The following is a 12,031-nucleotide window of genomic DNA, read 5'->3' on the forward strand; positions in this document are numbered from 1 at the left end:
CCCTCCCCACACCATATACCACCCTCCTTCTTTACCCACCTTATATTCCAGGTCCCACACTTTTGATATTCTCATGTAAACACTCAACTCCCTTGGCCATCTCACCCTCTGTTCCACTCACCTGCAAGACTCGCTTAAACCCACTACCTACATGAACAGCTAACTGTTGCTAGGGGAAAAAAAATCATACAAACATGCTCACAGGTCCCATTTAAAATCACAGACACAAACGGACATTGCTGTTCAAGTGGGCACTAACACTGCCAGGAAACCCTTCTTCAACGTCTCAAGCCCACCACTGAAGACAAGTGTTGAGGAAACCAAGTTTGGGCTGTGTCGGGATCAGGACTTTTGGAGATACTTCATTGCTGGCATTCCAATAATTGTTTGGAAAGGAAGACAGTGTGACACAGAATGTCTTTGTGATTTATTTTCTTTTTCATCTAGTTAATTATATTGTATTGTCATGATGCAAACAGAAAAAAAAAATTCATCTGGACTTTATAAAGTAAATTCCAAATCTTTCAGGTCACACTTTTTTTTATTCTCAGGCTCCAACCAGTCTTCTTAGCAATTCTCTCTAATATTGCTCTGCTCCAAGATCAAGTCCGCAATTCAGAAAGGACACTTGGAAATGATATGTGTCTGTGATATAAGAAATACATATTTGGTCTCCATCCTGTTTCCTGGTACCTGGAATCTCTGAAGTGCTAAGTGTTTTGCTGTATGCTAATGAGATGACTGGAAGCTGGGGGCTCTTGGACAGCCTCGGGGTGGGCGCTGGTTGCTAAGGGAACCAAGCTTACGATTAGAGGGTTGGAACTTTCAGCTCCACCCCCTAACCTCTGGGGAAGGGAGAGGAGCTGGAGATCAATTTAATCATGGATGGCCAAGGATTTCATCAACTGTGCCTACAGAAATGAAGTCTTCATAAAAAAAAAACCGACTAAAGGGGTTTGGAGAGCTTCTGGTTGATGAACATGTGAAGGTGCTGGGAGGCCGGCACAGCTGGAGAGGGCATGGGAGCTCCTCTCCCCATACTGCACCCTGTGCATCTCTTCCATCTGGCTGCTCCTGAGTTGTAGCCTTATACAGTGCACTGGTAATCTAGTGAGTCAACTGTTATCTTCAGTTCTGTTAGCCGCTCTAACAAATTCTGGAACCTCTAATTTATGGCGGGTCCATCAGAAGCACGGGTGTCAGTCTGGACTTGTCAGCACCTGAAGGCGGGGGAAGGCAGTCTCGCGGGAGGGAGCTCTTAACCTGTAGGATCTAAGACTAACTCCAGGTAGTGTCAGAATTGATTTAATTGTAGGACCCCTAGTTGGTATCCATAAAGAATTGGAGAATTGCTTGGTGTCGGGGGTGAAAAACACATATTTCGAGACCAGAAGTGTGAGTGTTGTGTATAGAGAAGAAAAACAGAAGCATTTTTCCACAGTGTCTTTAACACCAGTGCCAATCAAAGCGTGGGACTGGTCTAAAATGAATTAAGCACAGAAATTGAGAGTCGGTACCCAGTAACACTTACAGACACTTGACACCGGCGCAACATCCAAGCATGGGGTCTGCAGCAAAGGGAGAGACCACTCGGGTGTCACACGGGGAGCTGCATGCCTGAGCCAAGTAGAAGTCACAAACAGCAGGACCGTGTACTATTTTAACCTAAAGCATATACAATTCTAGAAAACATAAGCATTTCTTTTTATCACTTGTAATTCTACAATGTTAATTTTTAATCAAGTTAATTTTTTGCAATTTATGGGTTTACACTACCACCTAAATTGGGGAAGCAATTTACATTGTTTATTAAGTTGTTTGTTCATTTTTCCCATTTTAAAGGATTCAGGAATGTTTACAATCATGATAGCAGACAAAGAATTTTGGCAGTTTGGTTACTTTCCAATCAAATAATCATCTATTTTTACTTTAAGTTTGAAATAATTTCAAACTTTCAGAAGAGTTGCAAGAATAGTACAAATAATTCCCATAAACCCTTTAACTTAGATTCACCAATTTTTTAATATTTCACCAGTTTGCTTTATAACTTCATGTGCGTACATAAAGTCAGATGTTCTTAGTATGTTTATCGACAGAGCAAAAATTATGAATGACGTAAAAGCTGATGCTTTGACATCAAGAATATTACCTTTAGTATGTGGTAATATAGAAGCTGATCTTAAACAGCTATTACTGTTTGCTGAAGTACAGTTGTTAGTGAAATGGGAAGTTATGTTGAGAATGTTTGAATTCAGGAACGAAGTCTTAATTTTAAAAGTTGGTTTCTACTTTTTAATGATACTATTTGAACAGCCATATTTACTTATTTGCCTGATAGCTTCAGTACTTTTAATGATTTTAATAATTTCATGCAATGATTTTAAAAATTTCATGTTTTTCAATGGCAAGTAAGATCTAAGGGTTATACTTTGGAAAAACAAAATTTATATAGACTGTAATAATATTTACCATAATTTAACAATGATTATCAACCAGTACTTTGGATACTGGATAGAATGTTTTTAATTATATTTTTCATCAAAAGATGGAAATGTATCTTGAATTCACTTCTTTCATCAAATATAATTTAATTTTAACTACAACAATACAGAATAAATTGTTAGGATTGACCACTTATGAAGACTTGAAGATCAGTTTTGGAAATATAGCCTCACTTGCTTCATTATACATAAGAGTTAAAAATCAGTATCTTGGTAAAATAGATAGCTAGTGGGAAGCTGCTGCATAACACAGAGAGATCAGCTCGATCGATGATGACTTAGAGGGCTGGGATAGGGAGGGTGGGAAGGAGTCACAGGAGGGAGGAGATATGGGGATATATGTATAAATACAGCTGATTCACTTTGTTGTACAGCAAAAACTGGCACAACATTGTAAAGCAATTATATTCCAATAAAGAGCTTAAAAAAAAAAAATCAGTATCTTGAACCTGTCCCTGTGAACTGGTTTCTGCATATGTTATTAAAACAAAACATAGAAACAGTTTATATATACATTAACCCTCATCAGTATCATTGTCATCAGTTCAATATATAATAGATTAGATAAATTTTAACAGATGAGAAACAAGTTCATTTAATACATTAAAAATCTGTTATTTCTACATAACAAACATTGATACATATTTATATCAAATACTTGGTACAAAACAAACATTGGTACATATGGTGTTTGTTAAAAACTGCATTCGGCATTTAACATAGGGAAATAGCTATTTCACTCTGTTTAGTTTTATTTACACTTGCAATGAACCATGTATACAGTTTTTATTTTCTTTCCCTATGTTTTGTTTGTTCTGATTATATTAAAACATTGGTGTGTGCTGAATCTAATAAAAAGTTGCAACTTGTATTTTGTGTGTATTCTTATATAACTTTTCTAACAATTTTTCGTTGTATTTTACAAAAGTATTGGTCCACAAACTGATTGGAAATGACAAGGCTTTCACCGCAGGTAACTTTAGCAACACTGCTGTCACCCTCGACATTCCCTAGATGGCCACTAGGTGGTGACCAAGGCTCTTCTCCCTGACTGCTTGCCGTGACCTTGGGAATGGCACCTCCGATTGAGAGGTAAGAAGGCACTTCACAGGCTACATACTTTCCCAGTGTATTCTGGTAGAATTGTCAGACCTTTCCTATTTGTCAAGCCCATAGAGAAGGCAGTTGAGTCTCCCTTGTATGGGATTGATAAAAATGAAGATACAAATGTTCATATAAATGCTCTGCCAATTGTTGATAGGCTTCCCATATGCATAGACGGGAGCATATCTATACACCAAAGCGTTGAAACAACTGTCCTCACATCTCCCCATGACACTTACTGTCGCTCCCTCAGGAGCCACTCCGAATATTCCTATACTTAAAAATGAGTGTAGGAAAACAATAAATGCCAGAGAGGGTGTGGAGAAAAGGGAACCTTCTTGCACTACTGGTGGGAATGTAAATTGATACAGCCACTATGGAGAACAGATAGAGGTTCCTTAAAAAACTAAAAATAGAATTATCATGACCCAGCAACCCCACTACTGGGCATATACCCTGAGAAAACCGTAATTCAAAAAGACAGAGGCACCCCAATGTTCATTGCAGCACTATTCACAATAGCCAGGACATGGAAGCAACCTAAATGTCCATCAACGGAGGAATGGATAAAGATGTTCATATCTACAATGGAATATTACTCAGCCATAAAAAGGAACGAAATTGGGTCATTTGTAGAGACATAGATGGACCTAAACACTGTCACACAGAGTGAAGTGAGTCAGAAAGAGAAAAACAAGTATCGTATATAAATGCGTATCTGTGGAATCTAGAAAAATGGTACAGATGAACCTGTTTGCAAGGCAGAAATAGAAACACAGATGTAGAGAACAAACATATGGACACCAAGGGGGGAAGGGGAGGGTGGGATGAATTGGGAGATTAGGATTGACATATATACACTAATATGTATAAAATAGATAACTAATGAGAACCTGCTGTATAGCACAGGGAACTCTACTTAATGCTCTGTGGTGACCTAAATGGGAAGGAAATCCAAAAAAAGAAGGAATATATGTATACATATAACTGATTCACTCTGCTATACAGCAGAAACTAACACAACATTGTAAAGCAACTATACCCCAATTTTTAAAATTAAATAAAAATAAAGATAAATAAAAATAAAAAATTTAAAAAGATAAAAAACAGTATTCCACCCCCTCCCCCCCAAAAAAAGCTGTAGGAGTTCCCTGGTGGCCTAGTGGTTAGGTTTCCAGGCTTTCACTACTATGGCCCGGGTTCCATCCCTGGTCAGGGAACTGAGATCCCACAAGCTGCACAGTGCAGCCAAAAATAAATAAGTAAAATTTAGAAATTAAAATTAAAAAGCACAAATGAAATATGCCAAAGCTTCCCATTCACAGGTATGAGAACCTAACCCTAACGAGCCCTGCCATAACCTACAACCAGAGCAATTCATTCCTTCAGCCACTGGAGGGGTGATAACAAAGGCCTGCTTATCACCAACATTTTTATAAACTGCCAAAGCTTTTCGCTTTCAGTACATTCCTCCCCTGTAAAGATCTGTACCTGCACACAAGGAGAATGAAGACCTGTCTACGGCCAAAGTTGACATCATCTTATGGAATAAATTATCCAGGCTTCCAGGTCTGCCACTTCTGACTGGGATTCTGATGTCCAACTCGGATACCAACCTCAGGGACTTACTCTGGCCATTTTTCAAGGTGGCCAGCATCTCCTACCACCTTTCAAGGAAACAGAAACTTCCTCATCGCCCTAACTCTGACCATGTTTGCTTGAGTCATCTGGCAACCAACTCTGGGGGGTGAACATGCTGGGAATCTCTTCTCTGTCAAAGAAAGTGTGCAGTAAAATGGCAGCCCCTGATAATCACCCCTGCAAAGCAGCAGGCAGTCACCCTAGTGATTGCCAGTAACCTCACGTTCCCCGATGGCTGTCCCTTTGGTATTGAGATGGGACGAAAAGATTACGTAGCTTTGGAGTACCTATTCTCCAAAGTTTGCCTAATTACATTAGGGGACCAAACTTTGAAAAACTCTTCTTTCTTGGATTGCTGATTTCTAGTTGATTTTAGGAGATGTTTACAGTCATTGATATGACGATTTTTAGAAGCCACATAGCACAAGAGGAACAAACACTCTAAAAATAAGCAAACAAAGTTTTCTGCAAGGCCAAAGACAGAGATTTGAAGACACACTCAGAGGGCCAGGCTACAGAGAATCTTCATCCCCAACACAGTTCTCTCTGCTAATTCTATCTGCCAATTATCAGCTTCTCAATTTGAAAAGATATACTCAAATTAAGCTAATTCAAGGAATATGTTTATTAAAATCACTTATTTACAAAAATGTGGGTAAAAGGTCAGGAAAAATAAAAGGTAACCATGTTATAACCCCGGGCTACTAATAATGAAGGAACTGTCACCATCCCATGGCCAAAAGGTGAAGGGCAGGAGCAGTTACTGGAACCCAAGAGAAGAAACTCACATAGGAGGAGCAGTGACGTGTCAGCCTGATGTGACCCAAACTCCACCTTGCTCTCCTTTCACCATGGACCAAACCCAACCAGAAACAAGAAAGCACAGCCCACTGATGTAATCCATACATGTCATCCTCCCAGGACAGAGAACAAGTTACAATGGATCTGGATAGAGATAGAACATATCTATATATATGTATGTGTGTGTGTGTGTGTGTATACACTCCAGAAAATAGATGATAGATAGATGATAGATAGATAGATAGATAGATAGATAGATAGATAGATAGATGATAGATATAGTGAGATAGAGACAAAGCTAGAGCTAGAGATATCACCCAAGCCTTTTTGCCTTCAGCGTCCTTTCTGGCCCTTCGTCTACTGGAAAGATTGAGCCTCCATCAGAGTGGGCATGAAGTTCTATCGGTTATCATGTCACCGAAAGTTGGTATCAGTTTTCTTATACTCCCATCTAAACCTAAAACTTTGCCATGGGTCAGTGTTATCCATATAACTTATTTCAGAGAAAAGGGCAGGAGACAAGAAGCAATTAAGTTACATAAAACATTGTTACGACACTCCTGACATCAAAAGGCCTGTGTTGGTCATTGCAACTGCCTTTTCCCACGGCTCATTCCATGTGCCCCCTCACCTCTCCCAGCATCTTGGCTGGACCAAGGTTCTGTACCAGGTGGGGAGACCAATCTCTTCACTGCTACAGTGTCTGAGTCCTTGGAAGTCTTTTCTTTGTGGATCATTGCAGTTTTTCACTCACCAGGAGAATCGGTCAAGGGAGAGTAAAAGCTCAATAAATCCCCTGGTTTTCAAACATAGTTCTCCACAGCCTAGTTTCCTCAAGACAATCAAGATCAATCAATTCAATCCATACAAAACGTGTCTTCTCTGCCTGTTATTGCTCAGTGGCATGAGAAGCCCAAGATGGCCAGAGGGCAATCTCCACTGCCAATTCATTGTAACCATCCCTCCCTTCTACACGAGGTCCCCAAAACGCACATGCTCTTCAAAGAATTGAATAAAAAGGATGAAAGAAGAAAGTATCCTAATTTAAAATGGAGAGATCTGGCAATCCCCACCTTAACTAGCCTAGTGATCAAACAGAGTGAAGCAACCTGGCCTGATGTACCTTCCATTGTGAGGCAAGAAGTGCAGAACCTCATCTACATAGTGTTCTTGCAAAAGACATTTAATCTGAATTGAGCCATGAGGAAATAAACAAATCCAGAACGTGGGATAGCCTACAAGACACTTGGCTTGGACTCTTTTTAAAAAGTCAATGTTACAGTAATTTACTTTGGAAAGCATAAGTAGGTAATTATTCTAGATTAAAAGAGACTAATAACCAAATGAAAGGCAGGAACCTTGATTAGATACTGCATCAGGGGATGAAATAACACCTGGGTGAACAACTGGCGAAATTTAAATATAAACTGATTATCAGATAAAATTACTGATTTTTTTTTAAGTTGTGATAACAGTGAGATTGGGTAGAAGAATGTCTTTATTCTTGGGAAAGACACTGGTTCAAGGGCTGCCTCCAACAAGAGCATACACACAGCTGTCTAGATCATGAACTGAACTACTGTTTCTTTTCAGGGAGAACCACTTTTATTTGCAAGAACCACTGACAAACTATGATTACTCTGACTTGTGCAGCTAGCAGACATTTCTCAAAAATGAACAAACAGAACCCATCACCTCAAGGAAAACAAAGGACAGCATTTGTTGTCAATCGTGTAATTTAAGCTTTCAGGTAAAAATTATAGTGCAACTGACCTTTAAGAAACTACCACTTGTCAAGTTCTGTGGTTGTTACCAAAGAGTATCCACAAGTATCTGAAAAGTCTATTAAAATACTGCTGCCTTTCCAACTACACATTTCTGGGAGGCAGAATTCTTTTTTCTTCACATACTTCAACCCAAGCAACATATCACAAACAGTGTAGCAAAAAAGAGAGACAGAATGTTGCAAATTGAATCAGTGAAGGATATAAAGGCTGTTCCTTTTACTATTTGTTCAACTTTTCTGTAGGTTCAAAAAGTTTCAAAATAAAATTTGCAGAGGGAGAAAATCAAGTCCAGGGTCACTGGAATGGAACACAAACATTCTTCAAGTGGCTACTACATGTACAGGCCACTCCCCTCTATGACCTCCCTGGTCTAAGACACTTAGCAGCTACTCCCACAAACTCTAAGCTACTCCAGTAGCCTGGAGGAATCTTCAAATGTCTTCCTCTGTTTATAGGCTCTCCTCCGGGAGAAGCCCTGTAACTCTAACAGGGAAATGTTGGGATCTAATGCTGGTTACACGACTGGAGGCAGTAGCTGGTGGTGTGGCCTGCCTCCGCAGCCAATACAGGTTCAGGGATTTGGAGCCCAAATGCCATCTCCTTTCCCAGATAGCACCCTTAGAGGTCTCACAGGACTGAGCATTTAATTGGTGCTACAACTATGCAGCCTTTACAACCAGTCCTGGGCTTGTCCCAGAACTGCTGTGACCACAGATGAAGGACCCCTTCAAAGCTGCCAGAGGCTCTCTAGCTCCTCATGTGTCTTACTTCTATGTTCACAGCGTTCGCTTTTTCTTTCCCTAGGTGCCTTATCAGGACTGTCAAGCGAAGTGTCTGCAAAATCTTTATAGTCACAACTAGCCACAGTGACAAGGTGCCACAGCCATTTAGTCTATCAAAGTCTTGCCCTCCAACTGGAAGCCATCCGTGCTACCGCACTGATTAGCTCAGTGGTTGTGGCCCCACCATCTACCACAGTTTACTCATGTCCCATTGCCCCTACACTGACATTTCCTGGGGCCATTTCTGGTGCCTTTTACTGAAGCAGTCACAGTGCCAACAGGAAGCAGATGGCACTCAATCACAACTGGAGTTTAATAGAGACCATTTACAAATATGAGTAGAGGAAAACCACAGGGATCGTTAGGACATTAGGTTCAAAGGGACAGGCAAGGGAGTGACTATTGGAAATCAAAAGAGAAGGGATCTTTAGTTGAGGGACACAGCCAGCCCAAGGTGACCCTGAAGGGAGAGAGCCTGAAGAATAAATATCTGACCTCTGTTCCTCCATCTCCAATTTCCTAGTGGGGCTCTGCACTGGCCAAAGCCAGCCAAGAGCCAGGAAGCAGGGGAGCTTGTTGCCATGTCTATCCAGGCCAGCCAACTAGGGTGGGAGGGTGGAGAGTGGACCTGCAGGTGCCCAGAAGACAGCCCACATACTGTGTAGAGAGCCTCTAGGCTCCAATGTCATTATATCCATTAAAGAGTTGAGAGGAGGAAAGAGAATCAAGTGTGATTTTACATAAATCTCTTTCCCAGGATCTTCATTCTCATTCCTGGTTAAGTTTTTCCTACACAATCACAAGGCCTATGGTACCCCAAGTTGCTGGCCAAAAGGAAATCCTAGTCACAATACTCAAGAATAACTCAACCTACCTATTTCAGTTGTGACTAGTGGCAAAATCTAACTGGAGCAAATCAACACTGAGTTTAGCCTTGATTATTTGTAGCGAGGTGGATGGACCTAGAGTCTGTCATACAGAGTGAAGTAAGCCAGAAAGGGAAAAACAAATACCGTATGCTAACTCATACATATGGAATCTAAAAAAATGGTACTGATGAACCCAGTGACAGGGCAAGAATAAAGATGCAGATGTAGAGAACAGACTTGAGGACATGGGGTGGGGGGTGAAGGGGAACCTGGGACGAAGTAAGAGAGTAGCACTGACAGATATAGACTACCAAATGTAAAATAGCTAGCTAGTGGGAAGCTGCTGCATAAAACAGGGAGATCAACTGATGATGGGTGAGGACTTAGAGGGGTGGGATAGGGAGGGTGGGAGGGAGTGGCAGGAGGGAGGGCATATGGGGATATACGTATAAATATAGCTGATTCACTCTGGTGTACAGCAAAAACTGGCACAACAGTGTAAAGCTATTATATTCCAATCAAGAGCTTAAGAGAAAGGGGTGGGGGGAGGTTCAGCAAAGTCACCTCCCCTGACATGCTACCAGGTGCTGAGGATGCAAGTGTGGACAACGGCCCCTTCTGCTTCTGCTGGGAATGTGGGGAAATGGTTTTAAGACACTCTGATCAAGACGTGCTGGGTGAGGAGCTAATTCTAGCTTGTGAGGACAATGAAGATCACAGGGAGGGTTACTCCTATAGGATCCATTGCTGAATCAATAAACCACAAGAGAATTTTGCCATTATCCAAGGTCTATACCACAGGAACACAGTGAGGTAAACACAGCCTCAGGTTTTGGAATCAGCCAGATGTGAATTCCAATCCTGCTTCTTCAAGTTACTGTGTCGCTTTGACGAAATCCACTGTTCTCTGAAAACCTCAATTTCCACCTGTATTATGTGAGTAATAAGAATACCTCCCTCATGGAATGATGAATATTAAATGGAAAAATGAACAAAATTCCCAGCATATGCCACTGTCCACACTTTTCCACCTTGGCACTCAACAAATGGGAGTTATTATTCCACTGGGTAGTTTACAATAGGGATGGTTTAAATTTACAGCACAGTAAGTTAAAAAAGATGGGTCTAGGACTTCCTAGGTGGCGCAGTGGGTAAGAATCCGCCTGCCAATGCAGGGGACATGGGTTCGATCCCTGCCCCGGGAAGATACCACATGCCGGGGAGCAACTAAGCCCGTGCGCCACAACTACTGAGCCTGCACTCTAGAGCCCGTGAGCCACAACTACGGAGCCCATGTGCCGCAACTACTGAAGCCCACACGCCTGGAGCCCGTGCTCTGCAACAAGAGAGGCCACCACAATGAGAAGCCCGTGCACCACAATGAGTAGCCCCCGCTCACTGCAACTAGAGAAAGCCCATGTGCAGCAACGAAGACCCAACACAGCCAATAAAATAAATAAATAAATAATTTAAAAAAAAAAAAAAGATGGGTCTAACCCAAATTCTTTCCAATACTTTGGAAAGAGTTGTAAGCACTCCTAGTTATCCCCACTTGGAGAGTGTTAAGAGTTGAAAAGGTTGCAAAACTCAGACTCTAATATATTTTTTAATTTCTTTTAAAGTTATCACATCCATTAACCTTCTGGAGGCAGTTTTCTAACGGAAGCGGCTTGCTGACAACACTGCTTTGAATACTTCTTTACAGCAAGTAATAGTTTTCTCTCTACTTAAAAATTCAAGAACCATTGTTACAGGACTCCAATGTGTTGAAAATGTTCTCAATTGTTTTTAAGAGCTTTCTCTACCTACCAGTTAATGATTCTGTAGTGACCAAGAAGCATTTCTCCATATTCAGGGAGAAAAAAGTTACAGATCAAAAAAGAACGTATTTATGAGTGTTTGGATATCAAAAGACCTTTGTTTTTGAACCAAGAATTTTAAGGAAAATCATAGGGCTTCTGACATTACTTTTCAATTAATAATTTAAAAAGTTAGTCTTCAAACCTCACCACCAGAAGGTACTTTTGATCCTACATGAAAGGCTGAAATTCTTAAATTCCTCAAAATCCTCAGATTTCTGCTATACATCTTCTTACTATCCTTTCTGCTTTCGGATCACTCAAATGTGAATAAATGAAAATTTTTCTTTTCATCTTCCAAGGCCAATGGTGAATAGAGGCAACAGGGCTCGTGCTTCAAAAAACAATAAAAGGGGAAGGCTCATGACTGGCTCATGCACCAAGCATGACTGTACAGCTGCCCAAACATGGTTTTGGACAAGTCCACGGTCTAAACTTGAGCAGCACAGAGGTGGGGGGGTGTGTGTGTTGGGGAGTAGTGGGGAGTGGTTTGACAACCAAAATGATCAGATTCCTGATGTTAAAACTATCCTAAGTAGGTAATAAATTTTTTCTTTACACTTATCAAAAATACTCACAGTTCAGGTGGCACTTAGGAAAAAGTCACTAGCACACAAAAGCGGGAAGTGATTGAAATTGTAACTGACACCAAAGGTCAATTTGAACATGTACTGAACGCAGCCAACT

Source organism: Hippopotamus amphibius, chromosome 15 (genome assembly GCF_030028045.1).
Source record: "Hippopotamus amphibius kiboko isolate mHipAmp2 chromosome 15, mHipAmp2.hap2, whole genome shotgun sequence".
Lineage (NCBI taxonomy): Eukaryota > Metazoa > Chordata > Mammalia > Artiodactyla > Hippopotamidae > Hippopotamus > Hippopotamus amphibius.